General features: G+C 43.9%; 2 long non-coding RNA genes across 2 annotated transcripts; one reads left to right on the top strand and one right to left on the bottom strand.

Annotated features, from left to right (window-relative positions):
* Positions 1-7,218: 7,218 nt before the first annotated feature.
* Positions 7,219-9,239, bottom strand: LOC116376131 (uncharacterized). Its single transcript, XR_004211516.1, has 2 exons — positions 9,153-9,239; positions 7,219-7,580 (listed from the first exon to the last, which is right to left on the bottom strand). It is a non-coding gene; the product is annotated as an uncharacterized LOC116376131 (long non-coding RNA).
* A 184-nt stretch (positions 9,240-9,423) lies between these two features.
* On the top strand, positions 9,424-22,042 carry LOC116376130 (uncharacterized). Its single transcript, XR_004211515.1, has 2 exons — positions 9,424-9,704; positions 21,621-22,042. It is a non-coding gene; the product is annotated as an uncharacterized LOC116376130 (long non-coding RNA).
* The last annotated feature ends 818 nt before the right edge of the window (positions 22,043-22,860 follow it).

The raw sequence follows: 22,860 nt of genomic DNA, 5'->3' as shown, positions 1-22,860 counted from the left end.
AAAAATCCACCTTTCCAGAACCAAGTCTCTCAAGGTTTCTGCTTGTTATAGACCACCGTCTGCCCCCAGCTGTGCCCTGGACACCATATGTGAATTGATTGCCCCCCATCTATATTCAGAACTTGTACTGTTAGGTGACCTAAACTGGGACATGCTTAACACCCCGATCTAAGTGTGATGCCCTCAATCTCACACAAATTATCAATGAACCTACCAGGTACAACCCCAGATCTGTAAACACGGGATCTGTAAACACGGGAACCCTCTTAGATATCATCATGACCAACCTGCCCTCTAAATACACCTCTGCTGTCTTCAACCAGGATCTCAGCGATCACTGCCTTATTGCCTGCATCCGTAATGGGTCTGCGTCAAATGCCCACCCCTCATCACTGTCAAACGCTCCCGAAAACACTTCAGCGAGCAGTAGCGAGCCTTTCTAAATCGACGTGGCCCGGGTATCCTGGAAGGATATTGACCTCATTCCGTCAGTAGAGGATGCCTGGTGATTCTTTAAAAGTGCTTTCCTCACCATCTTAAATAAGCATGCCCCATTCAAAAAATGTAGAACCAAGAACAGATGTAGCCCGTGTTTCACTCCAGACCTGACTGCCCTTGACCAGCACAAAAACATCTTGTGACATACTGCATTAACATCGAATAGCCCCCACGATATGCAACTTTTCAGGGAAGTTAGGAACTAATATACACAGGCAGTTAGGAAAGCAAAGGCTAGCTTTTTTTTTTTCAAACAGAAATTTGTACAAATTCCAAAAGTTCTTGGACACTGCAAAGTCCATGGAAAATAAGAGCAAAAAAAAAAAGCTGCTGTCATCCCCCTCTTCAAAGGGGGAGACACTCTGACCCAAACTGTTACAGACCTATATCTATCCTGATCTTCCTTTCTAAGGTCTTCGAAAGCCATGTTAACAAACAGATCACCGACCATTTAGAATCCCACAGTACCTTCTTTCCTATGCAATCTGGTTTCGGAGCTGGTCATGGGTGCACATCAGCCATGCTCAAGGTCCTAAACAATATCATAACCGCCATCGATAATAGACAATACTGTGCAGCCGTATTCATCGACCTGGCCAAGGCTTTCGACTCTGTCAATCACCACATTCTTATCGGCAATCTAAACAGCCTTTGTTTCTCAAATGACTGCCTCGCCTGGTTCACCAACTACTTCTCAGATAGAGTTCAGTGTGTCAAATTGGAGTGCCTGTTGTCCGGACCTCTGGCAGTCTCTATTGGGGTGACACAGGATTCAATTCTCAGGCTGACTATTTTCTCTGTATACATCAATGATGTCGCACTTGCTGCTGGTGATTCTCTGATCCACCACTACGCAGACGACACCATTCTGTATACTTCTGGCCCTTCTATGGACACTGTGTTAACTAACCTCCAGACAAGCTTCAATGCCATACAACTCTCCTTCCGTGGCCTCCAACTGCTCTTAAATGCAGTAAACCTAAATGCATGCTCTTCAACCGATTGCTGCCCGTACCTGCCCGCCCGTCCAGCATCACTACTCTAGACGGTTCTGACTTAGAATATGTGGACAATTACAAATACCAAGGTGTCTGGTTAGACTGTAAACTCTCCTTCCAGACTCACATTAAGCATCTCCAATCTAAAACTAAATCTAGAATCGGGCTTCCTATTCGGCAACAAAGCCTCCTTCACTCATGCTGCCAAACATACCCTCATAAAACGTACAATCCTACCGATCCTTGACTTTGGCGATGTAATTTACAAAAAGCCTCCAACACTCTACTCAGCAAATTGGATGCAGTCTATCACAGTGTCATCCGTTGTCACCAAAGCCTCATATACTACCCACCACTGCGACCTGTATGCTCTCGTTGGCTGGCCCTCGCTTCATATTCATCACCAAACCCACTGGCTCCACGTCATCTATAAGTCTTTGCTAGGTAAAGCCTGCCTTCTCAGCTCACTGGTCACCATAGTAGCACCCATCCGTAGCACGCGCTCCAGCAGGTATATTTCACTGGTCACCCCCAAAGCCTATTCCTCCTTTGGTTGCCTTACCTTCCAGTTCTCTGCTGCCAATGCCTGGAACGAACTGCAAAAATCGCTGAAGCTGGAGACTCTTATCTCCCTCACTAACTTTAAGCATCAGCTGTCAGAGCAGCTCACGATCACTGCACATAGCCCATCTGTAAATAGCCATCCAACTACCTCATCCCCATATTGTTATTTTTTTTCTTTCTTCTCCTTTGCACCCCAGTATCTCTACTTGCACATTCATCTTCTGCACATCTATCACTCCAGTGTTTAATTGCTAAATTGTCATTACTTCGCCACTACGGTCTATTTATTGCCATACCGCCCTAATCTTACCTCATTGTATATAGATTCTTTTCCTGTTGTGTTATTGACTGTATGTTTGTTTATTCCATGTGTACACCTGTGTTGTTGTTTGTGTTGCACTGATTTGCTTTATCTTGGCCAGGTTGCAGTTGTAAATGAGATCATGTTCTCAACTGACCTCCCTGGTTAAATAAAGGTGGAATATATATATTTTTTTAAACATCCAAGGGCCAGCCGCGCTGCCCTGTTCTGAGCCAATTGCAATTTCACTAAGTCCCTTTTTGTGCCACCTGACTACACGACTGAACAGTAGTCCAGGTGTGACAATACTAGGGCCTGTAGGACCTGTCTTGTTGATTGTGTTGTTAAGAAGGTAGAGCATTGCTTAATTATGCACAGCCTTCTTCCCATCTTAGCTACTGTTGTATCAATATTTTTGATCATGGCAGTTTACAATCCAGGGTTACTCCAAGCAGTTTAGTCACTTCAACTTGCTCGATTTCCACATGATTTATTACAATATTTAGTTGACATTTAGGGTTTAATTAATGATTTGTCTGAACTGCAATGCTTTTAGTTTTTGAAATATTTAGGACTCACTTATTTCTTGCCACCCATTCTGAAACTGACTGCAGCTCTTTAAGTGTTGCAGTCATTTCAGTCGCTGTAGTAGCTGACGTGTTTAGTGTTGAGTCATCCACATACATAGACGCACTGGCTTTACTTTGTCATTAGTAAAGATTGAAAAATGTAAGGGGCCTAGACAGTTGCCCTGTGGAATTCCTGATTCTACCTGGATTATGTTGAAGAGGCTTCCATTCAAGAACACCCTCTGTGTTTTATTAGACAGTCAAGTCTTTATCCACAATATAGCAGGGGGTGTAAAGCCATAACACATACGTTTTACAGCAGCAGACTGTGATTGATAATGTCAAAAGCCGCACTAAAGTCTAACAAAACAGCTCCCACAATATTTTAAGCATAATTTTCTCTCAGCCAATCATCAGTCATTTGTGTATGTGCTGTGCTTGTTGATTGTCCTTCCCTATAAGCATGCTGAAAGTTTGTTGTCAATTTGTTTACTGTAAAATAGCATTTTATCTGGTCGAACACAAGGGTTGGTAACAGGCTTATTGGTCGGCTATTTGAGCCAGTAAAGGGGGCTTTACTATTCTTAGGTAGCGGAATTACTTTTGCTTCCCTCCAAGCCTGGGGGCTCACACTTTCTAATAGTCTTAATTTGAAAATATGGTAAATAAGTGGCACTTTACGGAATTCAAAATTACAATGCTTGTCTTTCATAATTTGGTCCGATATACTTGGATCGGTGTGTGTGTGTGTAGTGTCAGCGTTTGTTGCTGGCATGTCATGCCTAAGTTTGCTAATGAAAAAAATCATTAAAGCAGTTGGCAATATCAGTTGGTTTTGTGATGAATGAGCCATATGATTCAATGAATGATGGAGCTGAGTTTGACTTTTTTCCCAAAATGTAATTTAAGGTTCTCCACATGTTTTTACTATCATTCTTTGTCATTTACCTTATTCAGTTTAGTCACATGATTTCTCAATTTGCAATACGTTTGCCAATCGGTTGTGCAGCCAGACTTATTTGTCATTATTACTTATCAATCCACCTTGTTTTCACCCTGAAGTTAGTCCTCACTGTGTGTGTGTGTGTGTGTGTGTACGCTTGTGTGTGTGTCTGCATTTGTGTGTCTCTAATTGCCTTTCAGTACCTCAGCATTGGTGACTGCTGCGATTTCTATTTCCTGAAACATCACACCATCTCAGGTCTGCTCATAGCAATGCAGATTCACAGGAAAACTGCTAAACCTCACTGCCGTGTGTTTTGAAATACGCTAAACTTGAGGAATATGCAAAGTATGCTAATCATGTAGAATGGGGAAGATTCATTTTCTTTTGGAAATGTAGGCTTATTTGGTAGAATGGCTTGAGCAGGATACATATGGCATATTATGGCATATTGTAGACCCCATCCCCCCACCACATACACACTCCTGCTCCCCTTCTCAATGACTCCAGTTGTTAGTCTGTCTGTCTGTCTGACAGGCAGTTAGGTTAGAAGCTGTGGGGGAAGTTAGAAGCTGTCTGTCTGACAGGCAGTTAGGTTAGAAGCTGTGGATGAAGTAAGGAGCTGTCTGTCTGACAAGCAGTTAGGTTAGAAGCTGTGGTTGAAGTAAGGTAATAGAAGCAGCTGGGAAAAGTACCAGGCATGGACGTTGGCCCTCCCACAAAGCACCTTGACGTTGGCCTTCCCACAAAGCACCTTGACTGGCTGAGTGTAATCAGACGCCTTTCTGCTGCCAGACCCCATAGCTCAGAGAGACAAGTCCTCCCGCCCGAGCCGAGGTAGAGAAACAGAGGGAGGACTCTACTGCACAGAGGTGATGGGAGAGAGAAAGGGAGAGGTGAGGTTGTTTGGTTAAAAATAGATTTTAAAGCAAGAAGGTGGGCAACGGTAGATGAGAATGTTCTTAAGTTGTGATACAGTTTTCACACATCCAAATAAGCTTTTCCAAGTGCTGAATTGTGTGTATGAGTGTGTGAATGCACTTGCTGGAGTGTGTGTGTGTCCTATGTGAGTGTATGTGACCAAGCTTTCACTTAGCCTCATAATATCACCAGTGTGACAGCGGCTGTGCTTTTCCCATCGTTGTCAGTCTTCTCTGATTACATAAGCTTCTAGGCATGAACCTGGTGTTCCCTGATAGGACCAGGACTCCATTGGTGCGGTTGTTCTGCTGCAGTAATCCCCTGTGTGTTTGTGTTTGTGTGAATGGTAGAAAGTGTGTAGGCCACCCAGGCAGCTGGGTGGCCTATTTGTTCAGTTAGTAGTTTATTCATAGCAAGAGAAGAGGGAGAGATACAGAGTTAGGATTTGCCTGGTTTCGGTGCTCCGCTCCAGTGTGGTTGTTTGGCAGCACGCCCCTCTACAACTCCAGCTACAGTGGGTAATTACATAATGCTCAGGGCTCTGTGTCTCCCACTGTCTGTTCTGGAGAGCGTCCATTTCACAGGCCACAGGGTGGATACAGCTCCCAGTGCCACAGCTGCCTGCTGCACTGACATGCTGTAACTGTATGGGGGACTGTGGGTATTGGCACTGTAAACTATGGAAGTCTATGGGAAGAACAGGTGGACAGTCCGTTTTTTTTTTGTCTGTCTCTCTGTCCGTCCCAGAGGACTGCCTTGTGTTTATGGTTTATTATTAGGGAGCTTTTAACTCAATATAACCCATCCCCACGGCAACCAGGCCTTTTATTCCACAGTACTGTACATCTCCATGGCAACTTACAGGTAACTGCCAAAATAAAGGAAACACCAACATAAATAATAGGGCGTTGGGCCACCATGAGCCATTCTACAAGTGTTTGGAACTCTATTGGAGGGATGCGACACCATTCTTCCACAAGAATTTCCATCATTTGGTGTTTTGTTGATGGTGGTGGAAAACGCTGTCTCAGTCGCCACTCCAGAATCCCCCATAAGAATTCAATTGGGTTGGGATGTGTTGACTGAGACGGCCAAGACATATGGTTTAGATCGTTTTCATGCTCATCAAGCCATTCAGTGACCACTCGTGCCCTGTGGATGGGTGCATATAGCCATGGTAGCCAAAATAATGGCCTGCCCAGCATTTAAAAAAATGACCCTAAGCATGATGGGATTGCTTTATTAACTCATTAACCACACCTATGTGGAAGCAGTTGCTTTCAATATACTTTGTATCGCTTATTTACTCAAATGTTTCCATGATTTTCTCAGTTACCTGTAGTTTCAATGTGTGCATATGTGTGTGTAGCGGGGCTATAGGTCGAGAGCCATCTGAGCATTGCCGAAGTAATGCATGTGTTTCCATATAAATGAGCAGCATAGTGCAGATGCGCATCATATGCCCATCTGCCTGATGAACACAGAGGTTAATATGATTCCTGGGGTGTTCGAGACATGGGTCCATCTGTAAGGTTGTGTTCCAAATGACAATCTATTCCCTATTATACTGTAGTTCACTACTCTTGACCAGGGCCCTATACATGGAATAGGGTGCCACCTGAGACACATCCTAATGTATGGGCTGATCCAGGAGCAGAGCATGACTGGCTCGGCCCATGTTTCTCTTTCACCCTGACTTCACCCATCATGATGAGGCCCTGCTCTGAACACTACAATCCTGCTGGGACACAGCTATGTTTATCTATACCATGGGGTGAGAGAGAGAGAGAGAGCGAGAGAGATGGAATATGTAAAGTTGTAGCAGAGAGAGAGCGAGAGAGAGCGAGAGAATGGAATATGTAAAGTTGTAGCAGAGGTATACATAACATTGATTGCTCTGCAACCATCTGAGATTTGGGAAAGATTGCTTATTCCGTCTTGCCTGGTGTTGCAGAGATGGGGAAGATAGCAAGCAGCAGGCTCTTCCTATCTCTACCTGTGCATTTGTGGGTAAAAGAGGCAGTTACAGTATGTCACAATTCTGCTGATGGTCAGAGATATTCTACAGGTGTGATACAATTCCCATGTTGTGATTACAGCAGGATGAAATATGAGAGGGACACTGGGTGCATCTCAATTAAGTCTGACCTGGCCTCCTCTCCGTTTATTCCTGATTTTCACTGATGTTAAAGAACCTGTCCTGTGTCTTAAAATGTGTGCAAATGTAGGAGAGGAAATGAGGAAAGGAAACTCACATGACTGACTGTCCTATCCTTATTGTCAGTGTAATTTTATCCAGCCTTGTGGATCTCTGGTCATATCCCGCTTCTGCAGTAAGGCTGGTAATCATCTACATGCTCCCAGTAATTACAGATTTGTCCAGAGGGGTTTGTGTGCGACAAAGGAGAATGCTACGAAAAATCCCTTGGTCTGATTAAGGACATTTTATTCCTCACAGGCTCTCACATCAGGAGAGACCTGGAGAGAAGGAGAGATGCTTTTTGTTTGGAGGATAGAGAGTAATTCCCTCCATAGTTTAGAGTCTGATACACTGGGTGATGGGAGGGAGAAAGTGTTGAAGAAATGAACGAGGGCAGGTAGCCTAGCAAAAACTGCTGGGCGGGGTGGTCGCCTGCAGGCTGACTCTGGTCATCAGTTGAACAGTGTTTCCTCCGTCACATTGGTGCGGCTGGCTTCCGGGTTTAGCGGGCGGCGGGTGTTAAGGAGTGCGGTTTGGTGGGTGATGTTTCGGGGGACGCATGACTCGACCTTCGCCTCTCCCAAGCCTGTTGGGGAGTTGCAGCGATGAGACAAGATTGTAATTGGAAATTATGAAATTGTGGAGAAAAATAAGGAATCAACCGTTGTGCTAGTAACCTATTTGTTGGTTCAAATCCCCAAACCAACTACGTAAAAATATATATATAAAATAAATAAATAGGTCTGTGCCCTTGAGCAAATCAAATCAAATTGTATTAGTCACATGCGCCAAATGCTTACTTAGAAGCCCCTAACAAACTATGCAGTTTAAAAAATATGAAGAAAAATAAGAAATAAAATAAACAAGTAATTAAAGAGAGGCAGTAAAATAACAATAGTGATACTATATACTATATATAATGATCCCAAACACACCGCCCGGGCAACAAAGGAGTGGCTTCGTAAGAAGCATTTCAAGGTCCTGGAGTGGCCTAGCCAGTCTCCAGATCTCAACCCCATAGAAAATCTTTGGAGGGAGTTGAAAGTCCGTGTTGCCCAGCAACAGCCCCAAAACATCACTGCTCTAGAGGAGATCTGCATGGAGGAATGGGCCAAAATACCAGCAACAGTGTGTGAAAACCCTCTGAAGACTTACAGAAAATGTTTGACCTCTGTCATTACCAACAAAGGGTATATAACAAAGTATTGAGATAAACTTTTGTTATTGACCAAATACTTATTTTCCACCATAATTTGCAACTAAATTCATAAAAAATCCTACAATGTGATTTTCTGTATTTTTTTTCAAATTTTCTCTGTCATAGTTGAAGTGTACCTATGATGAAAATGACAGGCCTCATCTTTTTAAGTGGGAGAACTTGCACAATTGGTGGATGACTAAATACTTTTTTGCCCCACTGTACATGGTGATATACGTAGTAGCTTGGACACTTCACCAAATATTAATTTAGGTTGAGTGCGTCACCAGTGTCTGATTTATTCTAAATCATTTCTAAACATTGAATATAAATTACAGAAGGCATGAGAAGTAAATCAGATCAAGTTAATTAGTCATGTTGTCTAGTCTACAGCAGAACTATTTGCCAGTCTAAAGCAGTACTATTTGCCAGTCTAAAGCAGAACTATTTGCCAGTCTAAAGCAGAACTATTTGCCAGTCTAAAGCAGTACTATTTGCCAGTCTAAAGCAGTACTATTTGCCAGTCTAAAGCAGTACTATTTGCCAGTCTAAAACAGTACTATTTGCCAGTCTAAAGCAGTACTATTTGCCAGTCTATGAATCAGTACTATTTGCCAGTCTATAAATCAGCACTATTTGCCAGTCTATAAATCAGTACTATTTGCCAGTCTAAAGCAGTACTATTTGCCAGTCTAAAGCAGTACTATTTGCCAGTCTAAAGCAGTACTATTTGCCAGTCTAAAGCAGTACTATTTGCCAGTCTAAAGCAGTACTATTTGCCAGTCTAAAGCAGTACTATTTGCCAGTCTAAAGCAGTACTACTGGCCAGTCTAAAACAGTACTACTGGCCAGTCTAAAACAGTACTACTGGCCAGTCTAAAGCAATACTACTGGCCAGTCTAAAGCAGTACTATTGGCATGTCTCAGCAGTCCTATTTGCTAGTCTAAAGTAGTACTTACAAAAGCTTGTGTGTGAGATCTGTCTTGTAGCATGTGGAGGGGCGTGGCCACCAAGCTCACAGGTGGCCATGGTCTGCTCATTAAGAAGGGAGGAGGGGGGAGGTCCTGCTCTAGTCCAGTGCTTTAAATGGCTGTATTATACAGATTATAGTATTTAAACTGTTATTGTTTACTTTTCTAATTGTTTATTGGCTTAGTTTGCATTTAATTACAAGTGTTTCCTGTTTCATGTCACCTATTCTCTACCAGGTTATAAATGCTCAGGTGTGGAGCTTTATGGGAGATTAAGAAAACCACCTGTCTCTAAAGGGGTTAGTTAGGGTTGTTCTGAGCCCTAGGGGTTAGTCAGACTGATCTTCAGTCTTTATATTCATTTGAAATCAATTTACTAATTAACTTGAGCCTTGTCTTAACTTGAGCCTTGTCTAGCATCATGTTGGATGATTTGTTTATTTTTTAAATACCTGCACCAAACCTTTGTATTGAATCTTCTGCTTCCTGCGTCTCCTTGCTCAACAACATCAGCCAGACAGCTCGAACCATCCAGGGCAAGTAAGGGGCATACCATCCACCCTTACAGACACATTTATGGGCTCTTTGTAGTCGTTCTTAGTGTGGTTTAGTATGTGATGCATATTACAGTATATTGGCTCTATCAAACCGAATGGTGTGTAAATTATGGGCTTTGCACCCCTCTGGGACTGATGCCTGTCTGTGTGTATGTCGCTCTGTGTGTCTACCTTTGTGTCTGCGTGTGAGTGTGTGTCTGTGGACTTTGTCTGGGGAGTGTGTGTGTCTGGAGAGTGTGCCGCTGTAACTGTAATAGTCTAAATTCCAATTTCCCAGCCTGCCCTTGCTTTTAGTGGGGGTCAAGTCTCTAATGCTAATTTGTTTGCCTGGCTGTTGAACACTTGGCGCTCAAGTAGCAAGGAGCAGGGCTGACTCTAGCCTTTTGGGGGCCTTATTGATTTGTTTGGGCTACCACACAACCTATTGCGCAAAACATTTAAGTTGCCCCCCTCTAGGAGGTGGAGAGAACAGTGTGCAGTTTTAAAACTTCAGGATTGGTGGGTCCCTTGCGGGACGGTTGAGCTAATGTAGGCTAATGCGATTAGCATGAGGTTGTAAGTAACAAGAATGTTTCCCAGGACATAGACCTATCTGATATTGGTGGAAAGCTTACATTCTTGTTAATCTAACTGCACTGTCCAATTTACAGTAGCTATTACAGTGAAATAATATCATGCTATTGTTTGAGTAGAGTGCACAGTTTTGAACATGAAAAGTTATTAATAAAACATTTGGACAGTCTTGATTCAAAATGTTGAACAGAAATTGAATGGTTCATTGGATTACACTATAACTTTGCACATGCAATATCTAAATTGCACCTGGGCTGGAATAATATATTATGGCCTTTCTCTTGCATTTCAAAGATGATGATACAAAAAAAATACATATTGTCAAATGATGCAGATGCTTCGCTACAGGACTGTTTTGCTAGCACAGACAGGAATATGTTCCGGGATTCATCCCATGGCATTGAGGAGTATACCACCTCAGTCATCTGCTTCATCAATAAATGCATCGACGACGTCATCCCCGCAGTGACTGTACGTAAAGACAACATCTGCACAGAGCTAAAGGCTAGAGCTGCTGCTTTCATGCAGCAGGACACTAATTTGGACGCTTGTCTGATATGAGAATGGTAACGCCAATCTGCAAAAGCAGGGTGTCTGCGGAAAGCTGAGTATCTTGGCTATTAATTGGTGCCTTCAAATATTTTGTGTGAACTACTACCATATATGGGCATACAATTGTAAAAGGGCAGGCCGAGTCAGTGACCTCATTTCAAGATGGTTGCTACCTGCATTCCGGTTAGCGTTGTGAAACATAAGCAAAATAAACACGGAATACATTGATACACACCAAAGCCGGGACTCCACAGATCATGAGGATATCTTATTTGTCTGTCTGTGCCCTACCGTTATTGATCACCAGCCCGAGAGTCAAATGTTTTATTTCACACAACGTTTTCACAAAACAGCAAACGTCTTACAAGGTAAGCTTCCATGTGGTCTGTGTTTGAGCTATAGCTAGATGAGGGGTATCAAATAAATTCGTAGGTTGGCAGGAACAAATCTAGCCTATTTCCAATGTTATCTGATGATGTATAACTTAATAGTAACATTGAATGTCCACCGAGTGACTATATCTTTGGGCATCAAAAATATGATGTTGCCTGCATATGCGCAGTAGGCATCCATTACACAGGGGATTGCTACTATGGCACCTTGACAGTCTTATAGCCAATGAGATACGCTTTCCAAAGATATGTAGTTGACCTGGGTGGGACAATACAAGGCAAAAATCTTTTATGTGTTTTGCAAACTATTGCTACCTGGCTCAGAGACTACCTGACACCACTTACTAAAACATCTGCCCATTTCTAGTTGTTAGGTCTATCAATCCCAAAAATGATTTTGTACATAATGTTTCTGCAACCGTATCTTACGGCAGAAAAGAGCTTCTAGATATCAAGACAGCGATCACTCACCTCGGATTAGATGAAGATTTCTTCAACAACAACAACAACAACAACTCAAACAATATTCTCCAAACACCCCACAAGGCTGACATCCCTATTATTCGCAAAAGGAAGCGATGCAGAGGAAAAAGAGTTCGGATTCCTCGTCCGAACCCGCAGAAGACAACTAGGAAAGCTGCCGTTACCATCAATATTACTCGTCAACATGCAATCATTGGACAGTAAACTAGAAGAGGTAAGATCACGAATATCCTACCAATGGGACATCAAAAACTGTAATATCCTATGCTTCACGGAATCGTGGCTGAATGACGACGTGGATATTCAGCTAGCGGGAAATACGCTGCACCGGCAGGATAGAACAGCACACTCCGGTAAGACGAGGGGGGGGGGGGCGGTCTGTGCATATTTGTAAACAATAGCTGGTGCACGAAATCTAAGGAAGTCTCTAGATGTTGCTCGCCTGACGTAGAGTATATTGTGATAAACTGCAGGCCACACTACTTGCCTAGAGAGTAGCTATACTTTTCGTGGCTGTTTATTTACCACCACAGACAGATGCTGGCACTAAGACTGCACTCAGTCAGCTGTATAAGGAAATAAGCAAACAGGAAACCACTCACCCAGAGGCGGCACTCCTAGTTGCTTGGAGACTTTAATGCAGGGAAACCAAATCTCTGTCAACATGTTAAATGTGCAACCAGAGGGAAAACAATTCTAGATCACCTGTACTCCACACACAAAGCTCTCCCTCGCCCTCCATTTGGTAAATCCGACCACAACTCTATCCTCAAGATTCCTGCTTACAAGTAAAAATTAAAGCAGGAAGCACCAGTGACTCGGCCTATAAACAAATGGTCAGATGAAGCAGATGCTAAACTACAGGTTGTATCACCGCCTGGTATGGCAACTGCTCGGCATCCGACCTTAAGGCGCTACAGAGTGTAATGCGTTTAGCCCAGTACATCACTGGGGCCAAGCTTCCTGCTGCAACTCGCTGTTTATTATCTATGCATAGTCACATTACCTTTACCTACATGTACAAATTATTTCAACTAACCTGTACCCCCGCCCCATTGATTCGGTACAGGTACCTCCTGTATATACAGTGGGGCAAAAAAAGTATTTGGTCAGCCCCCAATTGTGCAAGTTCTCCCACTTAAAAAGATGAGAGAGGCCTGTAATTTTCATCATAGGTACACTTCAACTCTGACAGACAAAATGAGAAAAAAATCCAGAAAATCACATTGTAGGATTTTTAATGAATTTATTTGCAAATGATGGAGTGAGCGGAGTGGCCGGGGCAGAGAGGAATGAGAGTGGCCGGGGCAGAGAGGAATGAGAGTGGCCGGGGCAGAGAGGACTGAGAGTGGCCGGGGAAGAGAGGAATGAGAGTGGCCGGGGCAGAGAGGAATGAGAGTGGCCGGGACAGAGAGGAAGGAGTGTGGCCGGGGCAGAGAGGAATGAGAGTGGCCGGGGCAGAGAGGAATGAGAGTGGCCGGGGAAGAGAGGAATGAGAGTGGCCGGGGCAGAGAGGAATGAGAGTGGCCGGGGAAGAGAGGAATGAGAGTGGCCGGGGAAGAGAGGAATGAGAGTGGCCGGGGACGAGAGGAATGAGAGTGGCCGGGGCAGAGTGGAATGAGAGGAGCCGGGGAAGAGAGGAATGAGAGTGGCCGGGGAAGAGAAGAGGGGAGAGGAGTCGGGGAAGAGAGGAGAGGAGCCGGGGAAGAGAAAAGAGGAGCTGGGGAGGAGAGTGTCCGGGAAAGAGAGGGAAGGAGGTGGGGGGGGGAAGAGAGGAAGGAGAGGGGCCGGGGAAGAGAGGAATGAGAGTGGCCGGGGAAGAGAGGAATGAGAGTTGCGAGTGGCCGGGGAAGAGAGGAATGAGAGGTGCTGGGGAAGAGAGGAATGAGAGTGGCCGGGGAAGAGAGGAATGAGAGTGGCGAGTGGCCGGGGAAGAGAGGAGTGAGAGTGGCCGGGGAAGAGAGGAATGAGAGGGGCCCGGGGAAAAGGGGAGCTGGGGAAGAGGAGAGGAGCTGCTGAGGAGAGTGGCCTATGAAGAAAGGAGAGGGGCTGGGGAAGAGAGGAGAGGGGGAAGAGAGGAGAGGGGCCGGGGAAGAGAGGAGAGGGGCCGGGGAAGAGAGGAGAGTGGAAGGGCTTCGGTGGCTTGGCACAGATACATTTGACAGGAAACAAACACATGGTGTGTTTTGGTGGGGACGGGATGGTTGGGAGGGATGAATTTGGTTGTCTTTTGTAGAATAAATGTGTTTCAGCATGTTGTTGACGGGGTGGGATGCATAGGGACGCATAGAGGTTCATTCTCACTCCAGCCATGCATACCAGAACAAAACAAATGTTATGCTTTTAGGCGAGCAACACAGAGATAAATCAAAGTATTCATGACGTTTCAGAGCATGAGAGAACCACTACATTCCACAAGTGCTCCAGTATTTCCACAAAATTGCTTTTCACTTGTGGCTTGCCTTTTGTAAAAATGGATTTGATATTCCTCACCAAAAGCAATCACTGCAACTTTTAATATCGCAGTTGCCACAGCAACCAGAATGTTGGGCGCTACTTGTTGAATGAAAAGCCTAGGCTGTGAGTATTGGTTATGATGAATACAACACAAGCTCTATCTAAATGACAGCCTATACATGGTGCACTGATTTTAACCTCAACGTGTGCAAGACAAATGAGATGATCGTGGACTACAGGAAAAGGAGGGCCGAACATGCCCCCATTCACATCGACGGGACTGGAGTGGAGCAGGTTGAGAGTTTCAAGTTCCCTGGTGCCCACATCACCAACAAACTATCATGGTCCAAACACACCTACACACTCGTGAAGAGGGCACGACAAAGGGCACGACAATGCCTTTTCCCCCTCAGGAGATTTGACATGATTTGACATGGGTCCCCATATCCTCAAAGTTTTACAGCTGCACCTTCGAGAGCTGGTTGCATCACCGCCTGGTATGGCAACTGCTCGGCATCCGACCATTAAGCGCTACAGAGTGTATTGCGTACGGCCCAGTACATCACTGGGGCCAAGCTTCCTGCTGTCCAGGACCTACAGTTGAAGTGGGAAGTTTACATACCACTTAGCCAAATACATTTCAACTCAGTTTCACAATCCTTGACATTTAATCCTAGTAAAAATTCCCTGTCTTAGGTCAGTTAGGATCACCATTTTATTTTAAGAATGTGAAATGTCAGAATAATATTAGAGAGAATGACTCATTTCAGCTTTTATTTCTTTCGTCACATTCCCAGGGGGTCAGAAGTTTACATACACTCAATTAGTATTTGGTAGCATTGCCTTTAAATTGTTTAACTTGGGTCAAATGTTTCAGGTAGCCTTCCACAAGCTTCCCACAATAAGTTGGGTGAATTTTGGCCCATTCCCCCGACAGAGCTGGAGTAACTGAGTCAGGTTTGTAGGCCTCCTTGCTCGCACACGCTTTTTCAGTTCTGCCCACAAATGTGCTATAGGAAGGAGGTCAGGGCTTTGTGATGGCCACTCCAATATCTTGACTTTGTTGTCCTTAAGCCATTTTGCCACAACTTTGGAAGTATGCTTGGGGTCAATGTCCATTTGGAAGACCCATTTTGCGACCAAGCTTTAACTTCCTGACTGATGTCTTGAGATGTCGCTTCAATATATCCACATAATTGTCCTGCCTCATGATGCCATCTATTTTGTTAAGTGCACCAGTCCCTCCTGCAGCAAAGAACCCCCACAACATGATGCTGCTATCCCCGTGCTTCACTGTTGGGATGATGTTCTTCGGCTTGCAAGACTCTCCCTTTTTCCTCCAAACATAACGATGATTATGGCCAAACAGTTATATTTTTGTTTCATCAGACCAGAGGACATTTCTCCAAAAAGTATGATCTTTGTTCCCATGTGCAGTTGCAAACCCTAGTCTGGCTTTTTATGGCAGTTTTGGAGCAGTGGCTTCTTCCTTGCTGAGCGGCCTTTCAGGTTATGTCGATATAGGACTCGTTTTACTGTGGATATAGATACTTTTGTACCTGTTTCCTCCAGCATCTTCACAAGGTCCTGTGCTGTTGTTCTGGGATTGATTTGCACTTTTCGCACCAAAGTACGTTAATCTCTAGGAGACAGAACATGCCTTCCTGAGCGGTATGACGGTTGCGTGGTCCCATGGTGTTTATACTTGCGTACTATTGTTTGTACAGATGAACGTGGTACCTTCAGGTGTTTGGAAATTGTTTCAAGGATGAACCAGACTTGTGGAGGTCGACAATTTGTTTTCTGAGGTCTTGGCTGATTTCTTTAGATTTTCCCATGATGTCAAGCAAAGAGGCACTGAGTTTGAAGATAGGCAGGTAAACCTCCAATTGACTCAAATGATGTCAGTTAGCCTATCAGAAGCTTCTAAAGCCATGACATAATTTTCTGGAATTTTCCAAGCTCTTTAAAGGCACAGTCAAATTAGAGTATGTAAACTTCTGACCCACTGGAATTGTTATAGATTATTTCACTTATAATTCACTCTGTAAACAATTGTTGGAAATATTACTTGTGTCATGCAGAAGTAGATGTCCTAACCGAGTAGCCAAAACTATAGTTTGTTAACAAGAAATTTGTGGAGTGGTTGATAAATTAGTTTTAATGACTCAAACCTAAGTGTATATAAACTTCCGACTTCAACTGTATGTATAGACTAGGCGGTGTCAGAGGAAAGCCCCAAAAATGGTTAAAGAGTGCCAATTCTAGGTCCTAAAGGCTCCTTAACAGCTACTACACCCAAGCCATAAGACTCCTGAACAATTAATCAAATGGTCACCCAAACTATTTGCATTGACCCCTTTGTCTTTACACTGCTGCAACTCGCTGTTTATTATCTATGCAGTCACTTTACCCCTGCCTAATTTAGCCATGATTACTACAAGGTGTAAATAGCTGGCTAGACTCACTTACCTGGTAAGCTAATGTAAGCATGTAAGCATGTTCATGCCCATGGCTAATTGAGTGACTGTTATAGTGACTGACAAAACAAGAGAAAAACTGCTGATGCAATACCAAACTTTGAATTCAGGGTTCACTCTCACTCCAGCCATGCATACCAGAACAAAACAAATGTTATGCTTCTAGGTGAGCAACACAGAGATAAATCAAAGTATTCATGACATTTTAGAGCATGAGAGAACCCTTACATTCCACAAGTGCTCCAGTATTTCCACACAATTGTATTTCACTTGTGCATTTGTAAAATGGATTTGATATTCCTCACCAAAAGGAACCACTGCAACTTTTAACATCGCAGTTGCCACCACAACCAGAAGGTCGGGCACTACTTGTTGCCTGAAGGCCTAGGCTGTGAGTATTGGTTATGATGACTATAACACAGGCTCAATCTGAAATGACAGCCTATACCCTACATAGTGCACTGATGTTAACCTGAGCCATATGGCCCTTTAGCCAACAGTGCACTTTATAGGGAGGGAATAGGATATTATTTGAGATTGAGCCACTGTAGATCACAATAGAACTAGCTTGGCTAGCCAAGGGCTGGTGTCCATGCAGCAGCTGTAGAAAAGACTGCTAATGGCTCGTTGACAACTTGGAGATAGTTCCCTGGCTTCACTCTCTGTTGGTTTTTGATGCCATAAATGCAACATGGTTGTATGATTAGCAGTAATTCTGGGAGAGAACAGCACAACTCCAGTCATTACAGTTAAGTAACTAAACACAAACTGAAATAACGAGGAGGGAAGTGATCAGAACAGATGCAGTCCACAAGCTCTCTCTCTCCCCCCTATTTTTCCTCCCACTCTCCTTTCAGCTGATACTCTATATTTCCTAATATTGCTTGGCAATTCAGCAGAGCTGTGCAGAGCCGACTTGCACCCTGTAGTCAGAATAACTGGTTTTGGAGGAGAGAGTTCCTCACTCACCCCGAGGCATTTGAGAAACACCACTGGCAATTTCTCCTAATGTACTGTACCTCCTTTCTGTAATCAACTTATTCTACATCCTGTTAGAGGTTGGCCTTATTCATCTGAGGCCTTCAGTGAGACATGGAAGCCATACATTTAAAAAAAAGATATATTAAGATCTTCTACACCTCTCTCTCTTTCCTCTCAATTGCCTTTCTTCTGTCTCTCAATCTTTGTCTGTCTCTCACTTCCTCCCTGTTCCCCTTCTCTTCCCCCTCTCTCCGTATGTCGCAGTGATTGTCATACATCTCATGTCTGTCTGGTTGATGATACTGCCCGTCCATCTGTCAATAAATTACTCTGCAGTGTGGATCAGAGGTCCGAGGAAAACCTCTACACAGATACACTATATACACAGATACACTATATATACAAACGTATGTGGACACACCTTCAATTTAGTGGATTCGGCTATTTCAACCACACTCATTGCGGACAGGTGTATAAAATCGAACACACAGCCATGCAATCTCAATAGACAAACATTGGCACCTTTCCAACAAGTGAGTTCGTCAAATTTCTGCCCTGCTAGAGCTGCCTAGGTCAACTGTAAGTGCTGTTATTTTGAAGTGGAAACATCTAGGACAAACAACGTCTCAGCCACAAAGTGGTAGGCCACACAATCTCACAGAAAGGACTGACGAGGACTGAAGCGCGTGCGCATAGAAATATTCTGTCCTCTGTTACAACACTCAGATCATAATGCTCAATGCCAAGCGTTGGCTGGAGGGGTGTAAAGCTCGCCACCATTGGACTCTGGAGCTCTGGAGCACTGGAGACACGTTCTCTGGAGTGATGAATCACAATTCACCATCTGGCAGTCCGGTGGAAAAATCTGGGTTTGGCGGATGCCAGGAGAATGCTACCTGCCCCAATGCATAGTGCCACCTGTAAAGTTTGATGGAGGAGGAATAAGGGTCTGGGGCTGTTTTTCATGGTTCGGTCTAGGCCCTTTAGTTCCAGTGAAGGGAAACCTTAAGGATCGGTGTCCCGCTAGCAGGACAACTTCCGGTGAACTGGAGGGTGCGTAATTTAAATCAATTCTAATAGTTATTATGGATTTTAAACATTTAGGTACATATAAGTGTCTTATATCGGCTGAAATATTAAATTCTTGTTATTCTAATGCCACTGTCCAATTTACAGTAGCTATTACAGCGAAAACATACCATGCGATCGTTTGAGGACGGCACCCCACATCAAAATATTTTTCCACCAACACAGGTTTCATACATTCACATATAAAGATTAAATATTCACTTACTTTTTGAAAGTCTTCCTCTGATTTGTCATCCAAAGGATCCCAGGTATAACATGTAGTGTAATTTTGTTAGATAAAATCATTTTTTATATCCCAAAAAGTCTGTTTAGTTGGCGCCATCGATTTGAGCAATCCACTCGTTCAACTTGCAGAGAAAGGAATCCAAAATCTACCCCTAAACTTTGTTTCAACAAGTTAAAAAAGGATCTATTTACTCCTCAGACACCCTAAAATGTAATCAAACTATAACATTTATTTTGGAAATAACTATGTTCAATAGGAAACCAATTTTAGCAGGTGCGCAACTGTGTCATCTCTTTCAAAAACTGTTATTTCTTATTCGTTTTTGAAGTTACAAGCCTGACACCTTGAACGTAGACTACTGACACTCTGTGGAAGCCAGAGGAATTGCATCCAGTGAGATATTTTACAATATAACCTTTCTCTTGCATTTATAATTTCTAGGTCTCTCTCAAACAAAATCTGGTTCGTTTTTGTTTGGATTTTCTCCTACCATGTTATTGTGTTTCCAATGGTACCAATTATATGCATATCCTGGTTCAGGGCATGACAGTTTACTTTGTGCACGTCATTCAGGTGGAAATGGAGAAAAAAGGGGCCTAGCCCGAAGAAGTTAAATCTACAGCATACAATGACACTCTAGACGATTCTGTGCTTCCAACTTCATGTCAACAGCTTGGGGAAGGCCCTTTCCTGTTTCAGCATGACAATGCCCCCGTGCACAAAGCGAGGTACAGAAAAGGTTTGTTGAGATCGGTGTGGAAGAAATTGACTGGCCTGCACAGAGCCCTGGCCTCAACCTCATCGAACACCTTTGGGATGAATTGGAACGCCGACTGTGAGCCAGGCCTAATCGCCCAACATCAGTGCCCGGGCCTCACTAATGCTCTTGAGGCTGAATGGAACCAATTCTCTGCAGCAATGTTCCACAATCTAGTGGAAAGCCTTCCCAGAAGAGTGGAGGCTGTTATAGCAGCAAAGTGGGGCCCAACTCCAGATTAATGCCCGTGATTTTGGAATGAGATGTTGGACGAGTAGGTGTCCACATACTTATGGTCACATAGTGTAGATATAGTTTCACCTATCAATCACAACACCTAATTCTCTCACTGACAGTTATCCAGCCCTCCCACTTTGTCCTGTTCCTCCTCTCCTTTTTTCTTCCACTACACTGTGACTTCCCTGACAGCCTTCTCCAATGTCACCCCATGATGTCCCAGGGTAGATAGTTTCATAGACTGCCCCTCTAACCATGTTTATCTCTGGTGTCCCAAAACACCAAGATCACTGTTGTGCAACCATCTGGTTGTAACATAAATAATTTGTTTACCCGTGGATTCTGAGCACCCAGTTGCATACAATCAGTTCAAACCAAAGTCAAATGGTTTATTACAGACACAGAGGTAGCTCGAGGTTCTGTATGTATGGACGGAGGAACAGGGGACTCTTTCGGATGGGTCTGGGTCTGGGTTTTAATTGTGTTGGTGCTATGGAGACTGGTGCTATGGAGACTGGTGCTGTGGAGACTGGTGCCGTGGAGCAGAAGAATGGTAGAGCTGCTGGGTGTCATTGAGACATGCCAGTCCCAACAGATGTGCCAAATGGAGCAGAACAGCCGACCTGGTATCGCACCGCCACCTCAGCCACATAGCATAGCCTCAGTTGCACAGCCACCCAGGGGAAAGAGGGAGGCAGCGAGAGGACACAATTAGAGGGAGGCACTGAGAAGGGAGGGAGGGAGGGAGGGAAAGAAGGAGCAGGGAGCCGATGAGGCCAGGAACAATGGGGGGAATTGAGGACAGGACGAAAAATAGTTTTTGGGTGGGTGGAAGTGGGGAGAGAAGGAGAAGATGGGAGGGAGAGGTGGAGGTGGTGTGCATGTGTGGAGGGATGGGAAAGGGAGGGTGGACAGGGGGCAGGTAATGAGGCATGCAGCCATGTCAAGTAGACCTGAAGGACCTCACGTCTCTTCCTCTAATTTCCCTCGTGTTTTCTTACCTATCCTTGAATGTCCTCTCCTCTTCTGTCCTCGTGTTTTCTTACCTATCCTTGAATGTCCTCTCCTCTTCTGTCCTCGTGTTTTCTTACCTATCCTTGAATGTCCTCTCCTCTTCTGTCCTCGTGTTTTCTTACCTATTCTTGAATGTCCTCTCCTCTTCTGTCCTCTTGTTTTGTTTCATGTCCTCTCATCACATTTCTCGATTCTCTTCCTCTCCCTCCTTCAAAGTATCAAGGTGGAGACCTGGGCAACTGGATACAAAATATTTATGAAAAAAATGCTTTCTGCCGTATTTGAAATGATTGACAAATCAACTTGGAACAGTTCCTTGCTGTGTTCTATAACATTTTGGACTGTACATTTCATCCCCTGCCAGCAGCCAGTCATGTTTATAGCCAGAGCCTCATTAGAATGTAGTCTGTAGATATTAAAATGATTAATTTCTACTCGCTGAGCATCCATTATGCACACATTTTCTAGTTTAGCTCCCCTCTTACGTCTTGAAATGTCCTATTCATGCTGGTGCTTCCCATTGTGTGTGTGTGTGTGTGTGTGTGTGTGTGTGTGTGTGTGTGTGTGTGTGTGTGTGTGTGTGTGTGTGTGTGTGTGTGTGTGTGTGTGTGTGTGTGTGTGTGTGTGTGTGTGTGTGTGTGTGTGTGTTCTCACCCAGGGAGAGAAGGAGAGAGGAAGCTGTGCCTGTTTGAATCCTAGGCCTCAGACTGCCTGCTGGACACCATTCAGAAATCCATTCTCCTGCCTGAACAATGCCTAGCCCAGCTTCCTAGCTTACCATTTCACACGCGCTACAATGCTCCCGTCTCGCCCAGCCACCAAGGCTCTCCTCACATTCACACTATAGCTCCCATTTTCTGACACTTTGCATTTGCTTTCTGAGAGAAATGTTGATTCATGATCGAATCATTCCTGTCCCAGTGGCTCTGCAGACATTCTGGCATAGTAACCATGGAGATCACACTCAGATAAGATCAGATGTGACAAATGACCATGTGAATTTATTTTTGTGCTGTCTCTAGGGTTACATGTTTAATGCTGTATTACATGAAACATTCCATTAAACAAATGACATATTTCTTCACGTGTTTTTGAATGAGCTGGTTTGAGAGGATGGTTGGTCTGTGTGATAAGTAAAGTATTTCTGAGTAGCAATATGCTAATAACATTTGAATGTGTATGTTTGAGCTGATGTCCGGGGCGGTCTTGAAATCAAAGAGAAACGGTACCCTCGACCTCCTCTTTTGTCTGACAGTTCAATACAACGTGAGATTTCACATCACTAATTGGACACCAGTCTATCTTAATTGGCTGATTGCATCGTGTTTAATCATGAAAACTTGTAGTGATTGTGACCCAGTGGTTGAGGGGATGGTACGGTCAGTAAGCACCAAGAGAGAAGAGAACAGCAACACAACAACAACAGGCGGAAAAAAGAGAGGGAGGAATGTTTTAGCAAATGAAAACAAAGCACTCTAGGCCTTTTGAGCAGCCACACACAGGCGAGTACTTAATGATGCATATTAAAGAGGAGATTTATTAAGGAATGTGCAAAGGCCATTAGCTGGGGCTTTGATTTATTCATCACAGCCACACTTCAATAAATATGGAAATAGCTTCTGCCCTTTTTGGGGCATGTAGGCGCTGAGTGGAATAACAGAATATAAGGTTATATCTAAGGATTTGAGTTTCGCCTTACCCAGGTGACCGACCAGAAGAAAATCTCCAAGCCCTAGTTCTAGTTGTATTCTATGACTTTCCTAGTCAGTTCAGCTTCAAACTTAGTGCCCTATATAGAGCTACAGAGCTACATTACATGTAGAATATTATTCAATAATGGTTATGTGATACAAAAATACATGAAGCTGGCTTGATGTATTCACTTTCCCACACTACTA

The sequence above is a fragment of the Oncorhynchus kisutch genome, linkage group LG11 (assembly GCF_002021735.2).
Source record: "Oncorhynchus kisutch isolate 150728-3 linkage group LG11, Okis_V2, whole genome shotgun sequence".
Lineage (NCBI taxonomy): Eukaryota > Metazoa > Chordata > Actinopteri > Salmoniformes > Salmonidae > Oncorhynchus > Oncorhynchus kisutch.
This window is presented reverse-complemented; position numbering and strand designations above follow the sequence as displayed.